Genomic DNA, 23,778 nt, shown 5'->3' with positions numbered 1-23,778 from the left:
CCACAAACTGGTTTTGGCTTAAACAACAGGAATTTATTAGTTCATGATTTTGAGGCTAGAAGAAATCCAAAATCTAGATATCAGCAAGGCTTGCTTTCTCCCTGAAGACTGTAGTCTTTTGGCACTGGCTGCCAGCAATCCTTGGCCATTGTGTCCCATGGTGACATTTCCTTTCTCTTCCAGGTTCCCACTGACTTCCAGTTTCTGACTCCTTCCTGTGACTTTCATTTTATAAAGCTTCCAGTAATCCAGATTAAAACCCACCCTCATTCAGTTGGGCCACATCTTAACTAAAAATAACACCTTCAAAAGGTCCTATTTACAATGGGTTCACACCTCTGTAATGTGAATTACGATTAAGAACATGTTTTCTCTGTGGTACCTAACTCAATCTACCACAATTTCTTACACCTGTCTGCATTTTAAAATGCTCTAAGACAGAGCTGCTAACTTTATTTCCTTCTTTCTGCAGATGCCCACAGTTGCTGGTTGCTCTAAACACAAATCCGTTATCTGAATCTGCATCAGTCTGGTGGTAGGTATTCTGTTATCAGCCTAAGGTTAATATGCAAGTGCTATGTCTTATTGTCAAATGCCACCAAGTTTCACTTCTACTACATTTATATGATGGTCTTAACATGGAAAATCTTAGAGTACAAAACATGTATTCCCGTGGTATCAGTCCATACCTCACTGAGTCAAGTTCCTGTTTATTGTCAAGTGTTGGTTAAGTTTAATACTGGATATATCAGTCCCTTCCATCTTTCAGTATAAGTTTATTCCACTGAGTTTCAGTCCAGGAAAAGCGATATAAATTTTCATTAAAGAAAACACTGTATTATGACAGCACTAAATGAATCATCTGCAATCACTTTTAAAAGGCTTGATTTATTTCCTGCACTTGGGAGGCACTATGTTGTAAAAATATTTTCACTAACAAGTATGAAATATCGCAATATACATTTTTATACATACTGCATGTTGCTATATAATATATTTCATTTTTGTGTGTATCTACCCACACATGCGTATCTATGGAGGGCCCTCCAGGTAATTTCTTGGTCACATTTTCTTCTTTAATAAGAAAAGAAAAACAAATTGGCCAAGCAGCCCAGACGAACATCAAATTCATCATAGCAGAAAATGTTTTCCTGAAGTGATTCATGCTCTCACCTTCCTGTAGGAGCCTTGTCTCCACCCAGTGACACAGTGAAATGTCACTGAAGTGAAGGCTATTTCACTTAGCCTTGAGCAAACATGTAAACTGAACTGTGGATATTCAGAGCTCTTTTTCTTTCTAGAAGACATGGTTTTTATGCATGTGTAACTAGAGGCAAGCTGAATCTAGAGAGCTGCTGCATGATAAGAACTTGGTTCGAAAACATATTGTGTAACCGAATGATTTGAATCACAAAAATCCCAGGCAGAGTATTTCCAAGCTAACTGCATTTGCACTCTGCAAAGAGATCAATGCTTCCCCTCATTGATTTTCCTCAATTACAGAGGGAGGATTATGCATGTTGTGAAGCAGCATTCCCAGATTCATCCAATCTGATTTCCTAGTCAGCGCTAAAAAGGCATAGTGCTCAACTATAAACTGGAGGTTATAAAAGTATAACAGTATCAAATTTGTACTTCCACTAAGACTGCATGTTAAAAAGAAACGCAGTAATGTATTCCTGGTGTGATGCAAGGGCTGCATGGGACAAGACAGATTCTCTTTGTGTGCAGCTTCTAAATAAATGGCTGAGATGCCAAAGATAAATCTAAGATGCATTGCATACGTTTCTGTAACTCCCAAGATATTTTCAAATGTGCTAGAGTTTCCTTTCTGGCTGACTTGAAATGCAAAGTAAGCATATTAAGAAGTGATTCCCTTCCTAAATTCAGGGATTGCATATAGTCTTTCTGAATTTGAAATTGGCTTAAATTAAGAATTGGGGAAGGTGGGTGGTTGGATGGCTGCGAAAATCAAAGATCTATTTCACTGTAAACAATTGGCAGCTCTAATGGTTGCTGGGCTTAATCTGGAACATTATTTCGTCCTGTTCAGTGGAAACAGCCAACCGCAAAATAAAAATACCCAAGAAAGGCGACTTCAGCGCTTTCAGATTTTCAGGGTCTGTATAACGCTGTTAGTGCCCGGTGGGGGTGGGGGTGGGGGTGGGGGGCTGACTCCATATTAAATTTTCCCTTTCCCACTTGCCTTTGAGGCTGGAGAAGGTGTCACATTACAACTAGAACTTTAAATTTGCTTTTGAAAAAATCAGGTAAAATAAGCCATTTCCTACCAAGACTAGATAAATGATTACACAGCTGCTTGCCTTTCAAACAGAATTTGCTCAGAACCTGGGCTTGCCACGGTGCTCACTTCCTTATTAAAGCATGTCATCATAACTCCCTCTCTGTGTGCTGGGATCCAGGGTGCTTTCACACATCCAAAACCATCTGTGGCTTCCTCCACATAAACAAAGTCTGGGGGCCAAAGAAGGAGGGCTCTACACCAAGGAGCCTTGGGTTGATCCCTATCCAGGATTAACAGTTTCCACTTCCCAGACTTAACTTGTAAACTGACCTGGCAGAGCTACGCCCCAGCTAAGAAATATAAACAGGTTTCTAAGTTACCTATCAGTGGATATTTTCCTAGTAAATGATTAACCAAGCTGTGATCAGTTTATCAGTGACAGAAGGTGAAAAGCAGATTCTCTGTTCTAAACGTCAGAACTCACCCAAATATCTTCCTTCCTGCTTTGAATCATTCACATAGATTTTTTTTAATTAAATGGATTTTGCTTTCCAATGTAAATTTAAATGAGACCGGCCCAGCCTTACCTACTAAAAACCAATGAGCACACCTCAGCTTGTTTTTAAATTTCCAGTCTTCCATGTGCAAAATATGTATTTTACCTGCAGACATTGTCAATAAATGCATTTTTCCATTTGTTATTAATTATAAATTAACTGTGATGTAGTATTGATTATATTAATATCATGGTGATTCTTCAAGTAATAGTGAAGTATTCCAAGAAGCATTAACTTTTTTATGAAGAGTAACTTTCATCTTCCATCTAGTAATTTTGAAATATTTGAAGCTTAAATTGGAATTTATTTTCCTGAATGTAAAGGAACACATTTCCTGCATTCTTATCCAGATTATTTTTCTCTGGGAGTGTTCTCTTTAATGAAGTCTTAATTCTGAGAAAATCGTGTTTTTATAACTTGGTGCCCTTGATTCAGAGATGGTAGTCTAAATAAACATCGTGAAGTAATTTGATAATGAATAAGTAGGAGGAGACACTATTGTTTAACCTCCAAACTATGCTAATCAGTAGGGTGATAGACATGCTTTGCTGAATAATGGAGCTGTTATTCTAGCCCAGTGGGCGGGTCTCCAGGGCCTCCTAGGAAGATTTGCCAGGCCCAGGCTGCATGTTGCTCCTGAGTGCACTTTGCAAGTATCTGGTTACAGCACATTTATCAAAGGAAATCACAATTTAGAAGAAAACCACATTCTCCACTTTTTTCAAGTAAAAAACATCCCTATATGTTGCTTTCGTTTCAGTTGCTTCACACAGGTAAAACAGACTAAGCTGGAAAAATAATTATTCATAAAAAGAGCTACAACCATGCAAGCATTCATTTAAAATATGTATTTTAAAAAGCCCATTCAATACTGCAAGAAAAAAGTGTATTTTCTTATAGCGCCTGTACATGCTAACATATCATTATATACAGCATAAAGTTGAGGGTGTTTGAACAGTAAAAATAGAAAATATTCCTAGTTACTCAACCCCGAATACATAGGACATTTCATTTCTTTTTACAGCAACCATATTCAGCCAATAAAAAGATCAAATGCTTTCGGTTACTGGACTGAAAAAAATCAAATCCTCCGAACTTTTAGCACTTGATGTTCCCTGAGTATTTCTCCAGCTATAGCTCATTAAATGAGCTGATCCACCAAGTCTATAAATTGAAACAAAAGCAAAGAACACTTGAAAGAAAAAGAAGAAGAAGAAGAAAAAGACACCAAGCTGAAATGCACTGAACTCCAGGTCGTTTACAAAGTTTTCTTGCAAATAGTGGGGTATTCTGCAAAATAAATACATGTCATTAATATGGGAATTTTTCAATAATCTGATAGAGACTTTGGGCAGCTGTGGTAACTGGAAGAGATTCAGGGGAGACTATGCAAAAGGTTAAAAAAAAAAAAGGCTAGACAAACTGAGTATTTTGTAATGCCTTTAATTGCATTTATTTACAGCTTTAATCAGATTTTATTTATTTTATCTCATTTCATATAAACATATGGTGCTAGGCACAATTCTAGGCTTTTTACAAATAAAGTATACAAACACAAACAAATTTTTGAAATGGGTAGCATCTCCATATGAAAAATAATAAACTGGGGCACAAAACTCACAGAGCTTGCCCAAGCTTATAGACCTAATAAGCAACAGAGAGCCCAGGGAATGTTAGCCTGGAGTTTGTTCTCTTAACCACTATTCAACCTACCTCTTGCTCTTTCTGAGGAGAATGTTAAAGGAGGCAATTCAGAGTCCCAGGAAGTGGATTGATCTATATATAGCAGTCAAAGTATTCACACCTTCCATCTCCACAACATCTCCTTGTATCACACACCCTATTAGATAGAGTGTAAATCTAAGATCCCCTAAATTCTGATCCATGAGGAAAACTCATGAGTGCCCCTTCAGTCTTTTTTGTTTTGTGTGTGTGTGTGGGGGGGGGGGGGGTTGTCTCCTAATTGATTCATTCACTTTTAACCAAATATTTCCATCTGAGAGGTAATATTTACAATGTTCACTTTCAATGTTTATTTTTCCTTTACTTCATATCCTAAATCAAAGGAAAGTTTTCAACAGTTGTTAGGTCTTGTTGGCATTCCATTAATAGCTCTGCAATTTTCTCTCAACAGAGGGCTTGCCTATAGAGTCAGGTTTTAGTAATACATTCTAGTTGTTGCTACCTTAGGAATCTAAATTTATGTTAGTTATCAGTATGGTTCTTGAGAGCAAGAACCATTGTTAAAATTCTTAAATCTGAGTAATTGTAGATGGAAAATACCTATCCGTCACTGCAAAGCAAAATGCAGTCATTCAACAAACATTTACTGAACACCCATGTTCTAGTTTGCTAATGCTGCTGGAATGCAAAACACCAGAGATGGATTGGCTTTTATAAAAGGGGGTTTATCTGGTTACACAGTTACAGTCTTAAGGCCATACAGTGTCCAAGGTAACACATCAACAATTGGGTACCTTCATTGGAGGATGGCCAGTGGTGTCCGGAAAACCTCTGTTAGCTGGGAAGGCATGTGGCTGGTGCCCGCACCAAAGTTCTGGTTTCAAAATGGCTTTCTCCCAGGACGTTCCTCTCTAGGCTGCAGTTCCTCAAAAATGTCACTCTTAGTTGCACTTGGGATATTTGTCTTCTCTCAGCTTCCCTGGAGCAAGAGTCTGCTTTCAACAGCCGTCTTCAAACTGTCTCTCATCTGCAGCTCCTGTGCTTTCTTCAAAGTGTCCCTCTTGGCTGTAGCTGCTCTTCAAAATGTCACTTTCAGCTGCACTGAGTTCTTTCTGCTTGTCAGCTCATTTATATGACTCCAGTGATCAAGGCCCACCCTGAATGGGTGGGGCCACGCCTCCATGGAAATATCTCATCAGAGTTATCATCTACAGTTGGGTGGGGCACATTGCCATGCAAACAACCTAATCCAAAAGTTCCAACTTAATCCCCAGTAATATGTCTCCTCCACAAGATTGCATCAAAGAACATGGCTTTTTCTGGGGGACATAATACATTCAAACCAGCACAACCCACTAGGAAGAGAGGTGACAAAAGTAACTATAGACTAACAAAATCTCAACTCAGCTCCTTTACAGAAATTGACCAGCTGATCCTAAAATTCATATGGAAATTCAAGGGACCCAGAAAAGCTTAAACAATTTTGAAAAAGAACAAAGTTGGAGGACTCACACTTCTCAGTATCAAAACTTACTACAAAACTGAAATGATCAAAACAGTATGGTACTGCATGAGGATAGACATATAGATCAATGGAGTAGAATCGAGACTCCAAATATAAACCCTCACAATTACACTAAATTGATTTTCACAAGGCTGCTATAACAATGCAATGGGGAAAGAATAGTCTTTTCCATCGGTGATGCTGGGGCAACAACATATCCACACGCAAAAGAACATATACAACATACACAAAAAGTAACTCAAAAAGGACCAAAGATATAAATATAAGTGCTAAAACTATAAAACTCTTAATAGAAAACATAAGCATTAACTTTCATGAGCTTGGATTGGTCAATGGTTTATTAGATACGACACCAAAAACACAGCAACAAAAGAAAAAATACATTCAACTGGACGTCATCAAAATGAAAAACTTTTGTGTTTCAAAGGACGCCATCAAGAAAGTGAAAAGACAACTCACAGAAAACCCACAGAAAATGTCCACACAAAAACTTGGACACAAATGTTCATAGCAGCATTATTCAAAATAGCCAAAAAGTGGGGAAAGAAACAAATTTCCATCAAATGATGACTAGATAATCAAAGGATGGCATATCCATACAATGGAATATTATCTGGCAATGAAAATAAATGAAGTACTGATATATACCACCACACAAAAGAACCTTGAAAGCATTATACTAATTGAAAGAGGCCAGTCACAAAAGACCACATATTCATTCTATGTATGTGAAATGTTCGAAATAGGCAAATCTATAAGACAGAATAAAGATTAGTGATTGCCCTGGGATGGGGGTGGGGTGGGGACTGAGGGCTAAGGGGAATTGGGTTTCTTTTGGAGGCAATGAAAATGTTCTAAAATTGAATTTACTGATGTTTGCACAACTCTATGTATATACTAAAAGTTATTGCATTATATTCTTCAGAGGGGTGAATTGCATGATATGTGAACCTTATCTCAATAAAGTTATTTTTGTAAAAGTGAGCTATACTGATAAAATCCCTGCTGTCAGGGTGCTTACCTTCTAGTAGGGGTAATAATATGTCAGGTAGTGATTAAAAAAAAAAAAAATTAGGAGTTTAGAGAGTAATAGGGGGAGGTCATGATGAGATATTTTATGTGGGGTGGTTACAGAAAGACTTTCTATTGAGCAGAATTGAAGAATTGTGAGGTCTACTTACTGAATTTTGAGTGAGATGGAAACTCATTAGAGGATTCAGTGCAAGGAAGAGGTATAATATCCAAATTAAAATGATCAGGCCACCTGCTGTGTTAAGAATCAATTATAGGCAGACAGAAGAAGCAATGAGATCAATTAAGATGCTCTTTCAATAATAACTAGGCCAACATGATGGTGACTCAGACCAAAGTGGTTGTAGTAGACATGGTATAAAGAGGTGAGATTCTAGATATATTCTGAAGATTGAGCTGACCTGGTTTTGGATGTGAGAGGAAAGAGGAGTTAAAGATGACCCCAAGATATTTGGCCAAAAAAACACACGAAAATCTGCAGCAGAGAGTTTGTTATTTCCAGAGATGCTTCCCTTGGTTGGGGCAAGGTAGAAGGGTGGAGGAAATGATCTGTTGAAATGATAAATTATAGCCAAAAAATAAATTGTGTCATAATCAAAGCAGCCAATTGAATGAAGCTGATACAAGTATGCCACACTGAAAGAAAAGACTATTCCAAAAGAAAACTCCATGGAAATAAGACGCTTCAAAATAACAAGTCATCTTACAGCAATTAATTTTTTTATATTTGTAATTCCTATTTTACAAATTACAAAGGAAAGCATGGTTATGTGAAAATTTCAAGTACTACAAAAACATATAAAACAAAATACCTAAGTCTCCCTGTTCCCCTAAAAAGGCTAGCCACATCTAACAACTTAGTGTACTGTGCTTACTGACCTTTCTATGGGCAGATATTCATGTGTTACATAAGACATTAAAGGTATTCAATAACGCAAATGCTTGGAAAATGTTGCACTATTTTACAAATGCACTAAAAATGTGAGTGTTACAAAAATTCAGTTATCACACAACTTCTTAGAAAGTAACTTTTTAATAGAATTAGGCCATATAAAGAATATAAAACAGGTAAGAAATTATCCCAATGCCCAAGATCACAACATAAATTTAAATTTAAATGTTAGAGCTGAATTAAGTTGGGTTGTTTTTTTTTTAAAGTTCAGATACTTTCAATATAATGATAAATTCAGGTCTTTGTGCCATTTTCTGGTAAGGTATTGGCTACTGTAACCTTATTTTTTAAGTTTAAGGTACTTGGTTCACTGAAGTTATATGAGTTGGTGAATTTTTAAATTTTTACCATAAAATACCATTTTATCCCTTCCATATTCATTGAAGTCTTGCAAGTCCCATTCTCTATCCAGTTTCCCAAACTTAATTCCTTATATTCCCTGCAATTGCTTTACGTTCCCTTCTCTAAAGTCAGTGACTCTGGATTTTACCACATAAGGAAAGCCTGTTATATGTTGCCCTTTAAAGCCTTGGATGTTTGATATAAACACAAGGGAAATCCCTTCACTTTTATCCACCCTATAGTCCTTATTTCTTTTTCCTGAACCAGTTTCCCATTTTCTTCAATAGTTTCACTACTCCCTACAGAGCCATACAATAAAATGTATGCCTTAATTTCCCAGCCAAGGAGGGAAAAAGAATTGTATGTGGTCATTTTCACATAGAATACAGGGCTAGACCAGCAACAAAGCAAAATCATTTGCCCATTTGTATAATCATTTTCCAGTATTAGCACTTTACTTGTTAAAAACAAATGATTCAAGATTCTCCCCTGACCAATGGTGGAAGAGAGGTCTGCATGGGGACATTTGTTTAAATGCCCAAATTGTTTGGAAAAATTAAAGCATAAGTATGAAACTCAGTGTCAAGCTCTGTTTTTCAGGCATGACTGCGGAAATGATCAGACATATGGAATTACAAGGATTTCTGCTCATTTAGGGGTTAATAGAAATCAAAGAACAGTGGAAGCTATTATTTCCCAAGAAACAATGTTGCCTTCGAAAACCTCATCACCCCAAAGACACGTCTCTAAAATAGATGAAAAGGTCAACTTGGGCATTGTGGTAGAGCACAGATGTCTTGCATGTTCAGCAGAGAGCTAGGAGATATTATTTAAGTAAAAAAATTAAAATGACTAAAGTCAGCTCTCCAAAAGCATTTGTTTTTCAAGTTTCTGACAGTAATTTGCTCATCTGACAAATCTCTCTAGATTCCCTACTCTGTACGAATCAGTCCTCACAGCATGGAAAACATTCATACGGACGCAGGAAAGACACCAAAAGCTAAATTAGATGAGAGGAACAAAAGTAATTTTATTAGAGTTCTTAGAGAGAGAGAGTACCCTCCATTCAGTCGTTGTGGCCAGACAGGCTTCAAGGAGGAGAGGCGACCTGGGCTGGGCCTTAAAGAACGTGGAGATGTTTGCAAGAGGAGATGGACAGAAAGGATAGCTTGGATCAAAGGACATTTTGTGGAGGTTGAAGTGCAAGTCCTCTGGTCCCATTGGAGGAAAAGGATCAGTTCAGTTTGGTTGGCGTTTATATGTAATACATGTAAGGATAGATAAGAGATGACACTGAGAAAAGATGTGGGAAGAGATCATCAAGACTACGGTATTAGTTACCTATGGCACATAAAATACTACCCAAAACCTGGTGGCTTCAGACAATATACAATTATTATTTCACAGTTTCTAGGGTTCAGGTATCCTGGCGTGGTTTGGCTGGATGGTTCTGGCTCAGGATCCCTCATTAGAGAGCACGGCAATCAAGGCATAAGCCTGGGCTGCAGTCACCTGAGATTCATCTGGAGGATTCATTTCCAAACTCACTCATGTGGCTGTCAGTCAAAGGCCTCAGTTCCCCTCCGCGTGGGTCTCTCCATGGCAGCTGACTTCCCCCAAAGCAAGTAATAAGAGCGCATGCAAGCGTAGCCGATGCTGCAGTGCCTTTTGTAAACTGATCTTAAAAAAACACTTCTTCAACACCTAAGACCACATTCGTCTCCACACTGGCATTTCCTGGATGAGTCTCTTCAGGACTTCTAATCACACTCATGGACGGCTCAGCTGTTAGCCATTTCTAGCCACACAGGAATTAGTCTTGACCCAGCTTTCAGATCCTTGTTGTACTGGTAGCAGTACCCTGTAACCAAGGAAGCAAAAATCAGTATCCCTCAACATTATAGAATTAGATGAAATATGAACAGGAAAGTTCTAAATAAGTCTTTGAAATAAGGAAAGTTAGAATTTTAAGTAACCATATCCAGAAATACTCCATTGCCAAGTTAATTTTCCAAAAGGTAGCTGAAACAAAAAATGTCAAAAACCTCTGTCAAAAACCTCTATCCCTTCATGCCACAGGAGAGAGGTTAAAGTCCAAGCTTACTTTATGCACAATTCCTATTCAGTTGAGTACGGACGCTGTGCCCATTTGAAATTCTTAGACACCAACAAGTCCTACAAGTAGATCATTTGGTTTCTCAACCCACAAAAAAAGAAAGAAAGAAAGAAAAAAGAAAAGAAATAGCAAACTAGAAGGGGGTGGGAGAATAGCAATTGATGATGAACTAGTAATGAATTAAAAAAAGAGATAAACTAAAAAGCAGGCAGGTAACAGTGTTGGTATTATCGTATGTCATGAACATTCATAATGATGGGCCTGAGTTACCACAAAATGTTAAATTATGTTCAGTACCTTCTACTTGAGAAAAGATGAATATAATGTATTTTCAAAAAATGCTTCAAACAATAATTAATGATTGGGCTTTTAAAAACATCCAATTATACTTGGTTATTTGGAAAATTCACTCATCTATGTAGAACGGCTTTCATCATTAATGCCAGATTTAAAAAAGCATCAGTGGTAACAGTACGAAGGAGATTCAACATTCATTAGAGCAGTGGTTTCTTAAGTGTAGGTGAATTCATTGGCACAGATGCATTTTCCCTGGGAAAGCATACCATGTGGAAAAGGAGGAAAGATGTGGACAGATGGGAGCAACTAACATGCAGTGTGTAGGTGGAGGAAGAGAAGGCTGTGACTGAGACTGAGAGATTCAGAGAGATGGAAGAGAATGATGACACAGGAGCCAAGGGACACCACGATGTCAAGAACCAAGTACTTAAGGGCAGGAGTTACAGCATTGAATGTGTTAGAGAAGGAAACCAAGATAGGATGGGAAGGTGTTCACTGGTTTCAGCCACTGGGATGTCTGTGGCCCCTTTGGCAAGAGCCATGCCCAGTGTTAGAGGTGTCACTGTAGTGGCTGTAGCTAATGTATAAGCAGATTTTTCTATTTGAACTAATGTGCTTGCTCTGTGCTCATGAGTATGTGAAAGATAATAAATATTTAATATTTAGAAATAATATTCTTATAATGATCTATAGAAAAATATCATTTCAAGGACTAGCAGGTTCGGAGTCATCTCCTTTTTTTAATTTCTTAGGTCATCAGTTCCATGAAAGCAACGAAGGGAGGGAATGGAATATCATGTGCTCCTTCCGCTCCCCCTGCTCATCACCAGCACATTTCATTCCTCACCTACTCAGAAAGCCAATAAGCCAGCAATCCCTTGGGCCAGGGACCAGGAACTGTCATCCACTCTAGCCCTTGGACAGGAGTCAGACAATTAAAATTTGTGGAGATGCGGCAGGTTGTTTGAAAATATGAAGTAGGTCAAATCATCCTGTGAAATGTAGGCTGCCAACATTTTTATTAGTAAGAAGGCCATTTATTCAGTTATTCATGCATTTGACATCTGTTTCTTGAGTTCAAGACTGTTTGATGGAGATTTTGAGTCTTACCAAAACAAGTCAGGCTCTGTGCTCTGGAGACCTTTAGTCTAGAGAGAGACTATAGGGACATAGACATGAAAGGATAACACAGGGCACAGCATTTTATGCTGTGCAATACTAATTTCACAATAGCACAGTTTAAACAGCCCATTGACATTTTTTGGATCTCACATTGGCAGCAAAGTTCAGGTGTGGTGAAACAAATGTAGTAAGACATTGCTCTTGGCTGGAAACCAGTATTTCTGGGCTAGCCTCCACCTGCTGACCCAGCCCATAACACTATATGTATAGTTTAAGTGTTCTAAAACCAGGATCCAAGAGTTTGACGTATTACACCTCTTTTTTTTTTTTTTTTTTTTTTTACCAAGTCCAGAAAAGTTAGTTAAAATCACAGTGGCTTCCTGTATGAAGACAGCATTAAAGGCTTCATGAACTGGGCTCAATGGACAACATCCATTGATCAGAGCAGGCCAAAACACCAAAGAGTGCCAAGAGGCAAGCAGAAAGCTGGAAGATCACCAAGGACTTGGTGAAGAGCAGCTCAACATTACACTAGAGGTGCTCTGAGCAGAGAGCTGATGATCAGGCTGATGAGAACAGGCAGCTTCCCTGTGAACAAGCTGAGTTAAAGCAGAGCAGTGAAGCTCTAGAGGCACAGACAGTAGTGAGAATTTTGAGTAGAAAAAGGAGCATGACCAGAGTCACAAGAAAGGGTTTGAGCTGAGGTGGATGCTATTGATAAAGTCCAAAAGTACCTTTACCTAAGATGTACAAGCTGAGGGACATGCTAGTAGCAGGACCTAAATAATGCTATGGGGCAGAGAAGAGTAGAGAGCATGGCTTCACAGATGACCTGAAAAAGGGGAAAGGCACCAGCAGTCAGACCTATTCTGTTTTACTTTCTTTGGCTGCTCAAGAAAACACCATGAAAAAGATCAAGCTAAACAATGGGTACTGATTAGCTCACAGTTTTGAGGTTAAGAGAAAGTCCAAATCAAGGCATCATCAAGGCAATGCTTTCTTCCCAAAGACTGGCTTCTGGGGCTCGCTGCCAGCCCTCCTTGATCCTTGGCTCCTCTGTCACATGGCAATGCACATGGTGGCCTCTCTTGGCTTCTCTGTTCTCTTCCCATTCCATTGAATTTCAGCTCCTTGCTTCCACAACTTTCTCTCTTTATGTCTGAATTTCATTCTGTTTATAAAGGACTCTGGTAATAGGATTAAGACCCATCCTGATTGAGGTGGGCCACAGGTAACTGAAGTAATCTCATCAAATGTTCTACTTACAATGGGTTCATGCCCACAGGAATGGATTAAGTTTAAGAACATGTTTTTCTGGGGTCTGTACAGCTCCAAACCACCACATACTCCTAGCGTTCCCACTTGGTCTAGACTGAGGGTAGAAATCATCACCACCACTAAAGGAGATGATTTCTTCCAGCCAGGATAAGTAACTCTCCGCATTCTCATAACCATAACATCCCACATTTACCCCTCCCATATCACTGGATTGTAATTGCCTACTTACCTACATGTAACCATACCTATTGTTCTGGTTTGCTAATGCTGCCATTTTGCAAAACACCAGAAATGGATTGACTTTTATAAAGGGAGTTTATTTGGTTATACAGTAAGAGTCTTAAGGCCATAAGGTGTCCCAGGTAAGGCATCAACAATCGGGTACCTTCACTGGAGAAAGGCCATTGGCATCTGGAAAACTTCTGTTAGGTGTGAAGACATGTGGCTGATGTCTGTTTGCTCCTAGATTGTGTCTCAGCTCCTCTCTCAGCTCCTATGCATTCTTCAGAGTGTCCTTCATGGCTGCAGTTGTGTCTGGGCCTGTGTGGCTCTTTTTAAAGTACTCCAGTGATCCAATAAAGACCCACCCTGAATGGGTCAGACAACACCATGGAAATAATCCAATGAAAGATCTCACCCACAGTTGATTGAGTCACATCACCATGGAAACAACCAATCTAAAGCTTCCAACCTAATCAACACTAATATGTTTTCCACCCACACAAGATTGCATTTAAGATAATGGTGTTTTGGGGGACATAATACTGGCACACCTACCTAGGCTGTAATCTCCTTGAAGAATCCATTATTTCTCTATTTCTATTACCAAGCACAGTGGGTAGCACACGGGTACTCAATAAATATTTGCTAAATGAGTCAGTAACTGAATGATTTACTATTGGGTTTTGTTGGAGTATAGGGTGCAGGAGTGTGAGTAGCAGGGCATTAGCTCTGAAAGAGAGAATGGGGCCCAAATAGAATATTTATTATTCATTCATCATCTAAACCATGTTCCTTTTCCTTTGTGGATTTCACCACTTTTGATTCATGAAAGGAGGCAAATCCCACATACCATTAGAGATGGTCAACCTGCCAAGTGTGCTTTCTCAACCTTTCCTGCAGTTAGAGCATGGGCATGTAACCTAAATTCCAACAATCTGATGCACCCACCCACCCCTGACTTTAAATAGGGAGCTAGTGAGTCAAGAGGCAGGGAGGGAAAAAAATCCACTGAGGTGTTGGTGACAGTTGCAAGAGTACTGAGTTTTTGGAGCAGCAGTGAGCATGATGGCTTTGGCAGAATAGAGTGCCGATGGCAACCGCTCTGTGGTGGGAACTGCCTCTTCTAGCCTTCAGAGGCAGCAGCAGTGGTGTCCTCATCCAACGACTTCCAGGACACGATTTTGAGAATTAGCACCGGCAGCACAAGCTTCTGATCCCAGTTCTCCAATCCTCCCAGCAATTCTGTGAGCTGCCCAATATCCTTTTTTAGAAATTCCTCTTTTGCTGAAATCAACCAGAGTCAGTTTCTGTAACTTGTAATTCAGAAGCCTGCCTGATATAGGGCTAAATCCTGGGGAACCAGATTAGAACTTTCAAATATAATCTGCAGGCAGCAGAGAACCAATTGTGATTTTTAAGGACATTGTGAAAATCACAGATGTCCTCTAGGAAGCTCAAACTGGAAGCAGCATGTAGCATGAAGAGGAAGCTGAGTCTGGAAGAAGACAGACCAAGCAGGAAGCTTTTGCATCTATACAGGTGAGAAGTAATGAAGTAATGAGTGATCTAGGAAATTTGTAACTACTCAGATGGTGGGCAAACAGAAATAGGTCTGTTTCTAATACCTTTTCTGATTTTCCACAAGAGCATCAGTCTTGTATAGGAAAAATGCTTCAGTGGAAAACTATGCATTGTTTTGATCACACCTCTCCAGGTTATCTGATGCTAGTTTTTCATTGTCTTTGAGCTATTTTGCAACTCCATAAGTTATAGACAACTGATAGCAATGCAAAATAATTCTTGCCTATAGACATGCAAAATCTATCTAGAGGAGATTCAATTGACTTTCTTCCCCACTGTGGAAAATTGCGTATTCATTTCAATATTTCTGATCTATAAAAATGACCTTTAAATAAAAATTCCCTTGAACTGGTTGAAACACCTCACCAGTTTACTCATTAAAGAATTAAATAAAATCTTAAACGTGTTCGTTTTTCGATCTGTATGAGACTCATGATTTTATATTTTTTCTGAAAAATATCTTTTAATAATCTTTATTTCTTTCTTGAAAATGGCTTCTTGAAAAAATACTCCAAATGCATATAAATAATTTTTATATGATAGGGCAGTGTTTAGCAGTGGGGGTACAAATCTAATAAATGACAGAAGAGGCCGCTTGCCAAGTGCAAATTCCATTGTTTTGAAAGTTAAATGTGAGTAAAATAATAAAGGCCTGGTGCAATTTCTATCTTCCAGAAGGATATTGAGTGTTCCCAGTCTAAGCTCACTTTCCTTTTTGCAGTTATTTTTTGGTCTAATCTTGAAAATAGTATTTTTCCTCATTGCAGAAAAAGCAACATCATGTAAGGAAGCACAGAAAAAATCCAAGTTTCTTTCATTTTATGTTTCAGGCATTATCAAAAAGAAATGGATATCTACTTTATAAGAAATGGAAACAGCCAAATATTTTCCACAGAGCTGGTTTATTTATATATAAAATATTTGTCACCCGATGTCTTAAATGCATAGGAGAGCCACATAGAAATGTATAAGGAGTTAAAATCCCCGTATATTCCTATAGAGTTCTAGGTAGATCTGTATTATGAGCAGATGGATGGGGTGATTATGTTTACAGTGCCAATCTTATGGCTGCAAGCCAATTCCTTTCAGTGGACTCCAAGGAAGTGACCCAATTCTTTGGTTACATTAGAATTTTTTAATGTGGAATATTGCTTAAAATATAAGTGGGCCATCAGTAAGAAATCTTTGAGACCTATGGCTACTTCCTTGAAATGGAATTTGATTTGTATCACAGTCATAAAATGCAGTCTAGCAGTGCAAGATTTCTTCTATGGGTTCATGAATACCGATCTATTTTTTGCACAGATCCAGCTCAGAAGCTAACATTCGGAAATGTGCTCACACAATATGTCACAATATGTTGTTTAACAAAAATATAGAAAAAAGTCATATCTGCCACAAACGAAGAGTGTCATTAATGCATCAGCTGCAAGTTGTTCACAGGCTTCTGACTTGGCAGTTGGCTAAAGAGAACCACTTATTTAAGCAATCTCTCACTATTACATTTTGCTTGTTGCTCTTGGCTTCGGCACAAAGCTGCTTTCAAAAGCAGGTGACAAAAAGAATTCTATAAAGGCTCAAGTATACGACCTTATTTCAGGTCATCTGTAACTTCATAGATTGTTGGTAAAAAAAAAAAAAGTGTTCTGCAAAGAGCATTAATAGAAAGATTGACTAGAAAAGGTTGGCATAGTTTTCTTAACCCACTAATAGGGTGGTTCTCAGAAGGAGTCATGCGTTCCATAAAGTGAGGGCTCTAGAGCCAGAATGCCTGGGTGCAAATGTATGGCTCCACCACCTCCTAGCTGTTTGACCCTGAGCAGATTACTTAAGCTCCCTGTGTCATGTCTCTGTTCCTCATTAGTAAATTAGGGATAGCATTAATGCCTACCCCCCAGAGTTGTTATGAGGAGTGAATATTCTAGCACTTAGAACAAAGTCTGGTCCATGGTAATGCTGATATTAGTATGATCTATTTAGTGGTTAAATAAAGGCATTCCTAAAACTACAATGGTTCTGCCTACTTTCCCACATGTGGAAAAGAAGGAGTGAGTCCTCAACATTACCAACAGCTGGAGAAGGACAAGAGGCCTGACTATTCACTTCTCTATTCTACTATTTCCTCTCTCCCTCCACATTTCCCACATTTCTGGGAGAAGTGCCCAATCATGAGAACAATTTGCTTGCAGGAGCCTCCCATGAGCTGTGAAAGTGATGAGATGTGAGAGGGTTGGGATCTGGTCTGGAGCCTATTCTTCAAGTGAAATCCCCTGAATCTTCCTCAGTCTGGTGAGAATTAAGCAATTCCAAGAACTCGAGCTGGGGTGTGCATATATAACATTTCTTTTGAGAATTTTTTCTGTGAATTTTAATGACTCTCACCCCTAACTGCAGGCATAATAGATGTGAATTCCATCCTCTTATGTTTTCCTTACGAAATAGTTGGGAAGTCTGAATTAACCTGATTCTACTTCAGGCTGGTCTTCAAAAGTCAGACCTGGAAGAGGGAGACAGACTTCCTCCTCCAGGAACAGGCTGCAGAGGGTTCACCTTCAGATGACAAGTCCTTTACTGCACTTTGTAGGAAAATGGGAGGTGCCTCGCAGGATTCTTTTTTTTTTTAATTAAATTCAGTTTTATTGCGATATATTCACATACCATACAATCATCCATGGTGTACAATCACTGTTCACAGTACCATCATATAGTTATGCATTTATCATCCCAATCTATTTTTGAACATTTTCCTTACACCAGAAAGAAAAAGAATACAATATGAAAGTAAACAAGAACACCCAAATCATCCCCCCACATCCACCTGATCCCTCACTTCGTTTTTGTCCCCATTTTTCTACTCATCCATCCACACACTAGACAAAGGGAATGTGATCCACAAGGTTTTCACAATCACACTGTCACCCCTTGTAAGCTACATTGTTATACAATCGTCTTCAAGAGTCCAGGCCACTGACTTGAAGTTTAACAGATACAGGAATTTACTTCTAGCTATTCCAATGCATTAAAACCTAAAAAGGGTTATCTATAGAGTGCATAAGAATATGCACCCGCGTGACCTCTTGATTCCATTTGAAATCTCTCAGCCACTGAAGCTTTATTTTGTTTTATCTCATATCCCCCTTTTGTCAAGAAGATGTTCTCAATCTCATGATGCCAGGACCAGATTCACCCCCAGGAGTCATACCGTTGCAGGATTCTTTTACCCAAAACAGAAGGAGCTGGCGAGGCTTGGGAAGAATTCGTCCAGAGCTTGAACGGGTCACATAACTTCGTATAACTTGCAACACAGCTTTTGTTTAACATTCAAGTAAGATTACAAAAAAAAAAAAGTGAGAGAGAGGGGAAAACTTAAGAAAGCTATGGTGAAGACAGCCTAAAGGTCAAAATTGTAATATTAAATAAATCTTACAAGATTTTATAAACCCTAATTTATTGTCTAAGTGCAACTGACATTTTAGCTCTTGGTTTAATACCAGACACTTCAAAGTATTCTTGTAGAAGAATGGTTGATAACCCTCTTACACAGTATAATTGGAATACTGCATGTTAGAACATTTGGTTTCGGAAAGATTTTTGTAAATGTTAATAGCTGTCTTTTAAAATGGTGTAAGTGTGAAATGCTATGAAAAGCAAAGGTTTAAATGTCACTCTGTCTATAATTTTCATATTGTAAAAACTAAATAAGTTTTTAAAAATGGAAAATCTTAAGGCCTGCTGCAAGTTTGAAGATATCAACTCATTCTCATTCGTTCTTCCTTTTTGAAATGGATATGACATTTAACCAAATGAGCCAAGTTTAGAATTAAAGGTAGTCTGTTTTTTCTAAAATTTACTACTGAACATTTAGCTTATACTGAAAAGCAATTATATTTACAGATTTCTCACATTGCATGGGTTTATGCTTAAAGAGCTGCCTTTCAAACATGCATCTGATGAGCCGCCCAGGAATCCATCGTCATTACCATTTTGGTTTTCCTCCTTCAGCACAGACAGCATGACTGAGGAGGTATTTAGGATCTCAGGGTAGTGTCAGAGCCAGTTTTATTCCTTCCTTGGGTGACTGAACAATTTGGGCATTGTGAAAATCAAAAATACTTATTTATTCTTTTGTTTTCTTTTTCTCTCTGGTTGGTTTTCTTTTCCTTTTTAATAATTACTGTGTAAGCGGGAAGATATTTATTTTTCTTCATGACCTCTACTTAGGGATCTGAATTCTGCATCACCTCCAGGACTTAGTCTTCTGAGCATGTAGGTCAAGGCTGAGCCTTCAACAAACAAAATAAATAAATAAATCTGATCTACCCAGAACAGGGTCTGAACATTACTGCTTAAACCCCACCTTTGTCTAAGTCCTGATTAATGCCCTAGTGTAGCTCTAAAGTGTGGTGTTGGTTACGTGGGTGCCTCTAGAAATCTGTTACTCTTTGTAAATTCCAAATGTTGTGGAAGAATCGATTCACAAACATGTAAGTGAGATGGCATTCAAGGATTATCCTATTACACATCACATGCATTAACATGTTTCAACATGTTTTGCTGATTGGAAGAGAAAGGAGCCCAGTTACAGCTGGAATGCCAGGAAGCACACACTGCTCACAGCTCACGCCCTAGCTGTCCTCTGCTCCTGTAAGCGCATGTTGTCCGCCTCGGCATCCTTCGCCTTCTGCGGCATACCGGGGAAAGCCTGTTGAGTACTGCTGGTTTAATATACATGAAGGCTATTTTTATAGAATTGTCTGTAGCATTTATTGAACCTCTCTCAGCCTTTAACTCTGTGTCCAGAAACCACTTTAAAAATATCATATCTTGGGAGGGGCCTTAATAGATGATTAGCCCTGTTATTTAATTATGACACAAGAGCAGTGGCTCTCAAACTTTAACAAGCAGCAGAATCACCTGCAGGGCTTGTTAAAACACAAATTGCTGGGTGCCACCCCCAGAGTTTCTGATTCAGTAGACCTAGGATGGGGCTGGTAATTTGCATTTCTAGCAAGTTCCCACATGGTGTGAATGTTGCTGGTTTGAGCTCCAAGCTTTGAGAACCACTGAAAAAGCATGTTTTTCCAGTACGGAAATCAATGCTTAACTGGGTTGTACCTAACAACCCTGAATAGCAAACTCACCGAGTCACCTAGAGGCATATTTTATTTCCTCCTTTTCTTGGTTTGCTAGAAAGACAAATTACTCAAAACCAGACATTCTCTAGATCATTTGCAAAGATCATTTCTAAAGGTATGGGTCATTGACAGGTAAAGCTTCTAAAACATTTTCCCAACCAAAGTGTTGTGTACATGCTCTAGTTGGGGCCTTGATTATCCATTCATTCCAACTTTTTTTCCTGAAAAGTAATAATAACTAACCACCATTTGTTGATTTCTTCTTACAACATAGCTGGCTCTGTGTTACTTGGTTCCCACCAGTTTACCTCATTCAACCCTTACTGAAAATCTATGAGGAAGATTTCTCATTCCCATCTGACAGATCCAAGGAGGAGGATCCAAGGCGGGGGAGATAAGAAGGACAGTTGGAAATACTACTTTAGCTTCTCTAAAAGGTAACCTTGGATTAAACCAGACTATCAGAGAGCATTATCAGTCTGGCGGATTTCTTTTTCTCTTCTGTGCTTTGGCATTAGGTAATCAGACACGTTGAGAGACATCGGAAGAAACCTGGTAACTCATTAGCTGCTTGCCTCTAAGGATGTTGTCCAGGACATTATTTACTTTATTACGAAATGTCTTCTTTGTGAGTACCTACTTGGGAAACTTCTCTCATGTCTCAGTGCCAAGAAGAGTTGTGTTGCTCCTGAACCCTGGATTTCATTTTCATGGACAGTGTAAATCATATATCCAGCATGTCCTCCTTTAGCCAAGTGTAGAGAACCTGGCTTTGCTTTATTTTTTTCATATCCAACATCTCCATAACAATATTTACTTTTTGAATGCTCACAACAATATGATTAAGATGATTTGGGGAAACGGACATTTTGTATCAACTTATTTGTGTATATTTCCTGCAGGCAGTTATCAATGTTCCCATTGAAAGGAAAACTATAGAAGGAGGTGGAAGTCCACCTCCCCGTGGGGTGTATAAATACCCCACCCTTGGACATCACAGATTTGTCTCTCCTTTTCCACTTTAAGTGGGGCTGTGGAGCTGACATCCACCGATGCTGACCTGGGCAGTTGGATTCCAGGGAGACTGGCCACAATGGGATCTCTACCTGTTCTCTTTTGGACCCTTTGTGCTATATAGGTAATGAGGTGGTCATTTGCTGAAGGTTTCTGTTGCGCCTGAGCCTGTGCTCCCAGGATACACCATGTAGCAACTTGCGCCTCATGTATCACCATCGATTACTTTGGTCTATTCTTGAACCTTAAATAAATGGAATCATACAGCAAAAAAAAAAAAAAAGAAGGAGGTGGAAGTAACTATGAGTGGAAAAATGAATGACTTAGGACCTGTGTAAATTGAAAGGGCTAAGTAGAATTTGTACACACCTAATTTATTTGAAAAGTCTTTATAAACAATAATTATTGTGTTGTTAGCATTTTTATATTCTCCTCATTCTTCACTCATTCCTCTGCCTATCCCTTGAATATCTCCTTTACATACATATCACCTTCACTCACAAAAATAAGGTGGGGGTGGGGTGAGCTGGGGGTTCCTTAAGGCTCCAATTCATTTGTTTGTAGTTGAAGGGCCAGAATTACTACCATATCTTGATTATTTTGACAACAAACTTCGATTTGGGTTAGGGTGGTAGAAGGGGAAAGGCTCTACTTGATTTTACACAGGGCTATACACCAGAGTGAGGTAAAAAAATAAAATCCAAATATGTTTAGTCAAAATGTTTTTCTGAGCTATTTAAGAAATCTTATCTAGCCTCTTAAAATATGTGAGATCTTCCCACAACATGTTGTTCAGCTATGCTATCTCAGAGCAACGCCAACAAGGAAAAGAAAAATCTCTCCACAATGTGTGTATTAATTATAAAGGGAAAAACAGTGGTTAAACTGTGGCACCACCTTACCAACAGTGGGCTGAATGGACAAAAAGGTCACACCACCACTTACCTTGCATTGCTGGAAGAGAGTATCCTCAGTCAAATCAAAATGAAACATCATAGAAACCCAAATGGAGGGATCCTTTACAAAATTGATGACCTATACTCTTCAAAAATTTCAGTGTTATGAAAGACAAAGAAAGGTAAAGAACCACTCCAGATTAAAGGACACTAAAGAGTCTTAAAAATTAAATGCAATGCAAGATCCCAGAATGGATCCTGAACCAGGGAAAAGGATTACTATAAAGGGCATATTGGTACCCTTAGAAAAGTTTGAATAAGGTCTGTAGATTGCATAATGGCATTGTATTAATGTTCCACTTCTTAATTTTGATCATTGTACATTGTTATGTGAGTGAATAACCTTGTTCTTAGGAAATACACACTGAAATATTTGGGGGTAAAGAGGCATGATGTCTACAAATGGTTACTCTCAAACAGTTCAAACAGAATCATTATATAGAGAGGGAGAGTGGAATAAGTATAAATAATAAGAGCTATTAAAACAAATGTGGCAAAAAAATGTGGCAAAAATGTAAAAAATTGGTGAATCTCAGAGTATACAGTAGTTCTTTGTACTACTAGTATAATCTTTTGTATGTTTGAAATTATCACAAAATTTAAGTTTTTTTTAAAAAGGAAATAGCCATAGAATGTTCTTTTCCTGAGCAATAGTGAATGAAGTGTATCTGTGAAGTGGCAAAGCACATAGCTGCAAAATAAGGGCATTTACGTAATAAGCATAGTAATTTTTAAAGCATGATGCCTATTGGAAACCATTTCTTTTCATGCATACACTGGATAAATCCCTTTTAAAAAAAAAATTGAAGCACAACTGTTTATTATTCACACCACAGAATTCTCATGTGGTAGCAATGTGATGCATGCCACCTTTAAAACATGTTTTGACCTCAAAAAGTCCTTCCCCCTGCCCTCTAAAAAATATCAGAACATATCAGAGCATAGGAGTTACCAGCTGGAGTAGTATATTCGTTTTCTGTGACAAGGGTAGCACCGTCAGAATCCAATAGACCCATGTGAATGTGCAGCAAACATTAGCTTCAATTTTTATTGTAGCACTCGATAGAAAAGAACATTTGTTCCTTTTCATTCTTGAATGTTATTGTGGTGACATTTCTCAATCTGCAGGTTGGGAGTGTGTGGTATGTGTGTGTTTACTGCTTTCGTTTCCCTCAAAGAGATCATCCAGTGACCTTGAAATCTGCACTGGCATTTTGCTGGCAGGAAGGAAAGAGCTCTCTTCTCATTTGCAAAGTGAATAACAATTTGATCATCCTTAAACTTCTAAAAGGTTAATTATGCTCTCTCCATGAGTACTGAATAAAAACCTGTTTTATCTCTGCCCAAATGAAACCCACAGGGCTCCCTCTCCCTCTGATTCTGCCAGGAGACCCAGTCCTTCCGGCTGTCAATTAACCACTATCAACTCCTAGATCTGTGCGAGCTGCAGTAGATTTTCTCATCCAAAAACTCTGACAGCCCTCATTTGCTAGAGCTGTGTGGTGACTTTAAAAATTTCTCAGCAGGAAAACGTTATCTGGCTGCCGGCATGATGGAAAGAAAAGAGAAGCAAGAGAAGAGACCTAGAGAGAAAGAAAGAGAAAGATAAAAAGGTGTTGTATTACTGAAACCTCATTTCACTTCAAAGATAACCACACTAAAACAAGCCAAAACAACAAACCAAAAATGCAGGCACAAAGATAATAACGACAACCACCTAA

At 38.6% G+C, this 23,778-nt stretch overlaps 1 pseudogene; it reads right to left on the bottom strand.

Annotated features, from left to right (window-relative positions):
* The window catches only part of LOC119507738, a 193,117-nt pseudogene extending 173,475 nt beyond the window's left edge, over positions 1 to 19,642 (bottom strand).
* Between the last annotated feature and the right edge of the window lie 4,136 nt (positions 19,643 to 23,778).

This window comes from Choloepus didactylus, chromosome 13, assembly GCF_015220235.1.
Source record: "Choloepus didactylus isolate mChoDid1 chromosome 13, mChoDid1.pri, whole genome shotgun sequence".
In the NCBI taxonomy this organism is placed as follows: Eukaryota; Metazoa; Chordata; class Mammalia; order Pilosa; family Megalonychidae; genus Choloepus; species Choloepus didactylus.
The sequence above is the reverse complement of the archived record's forward strand: the minus strand, read 5'-3'. Positions and strand labels throughout refer to the sequence as shown.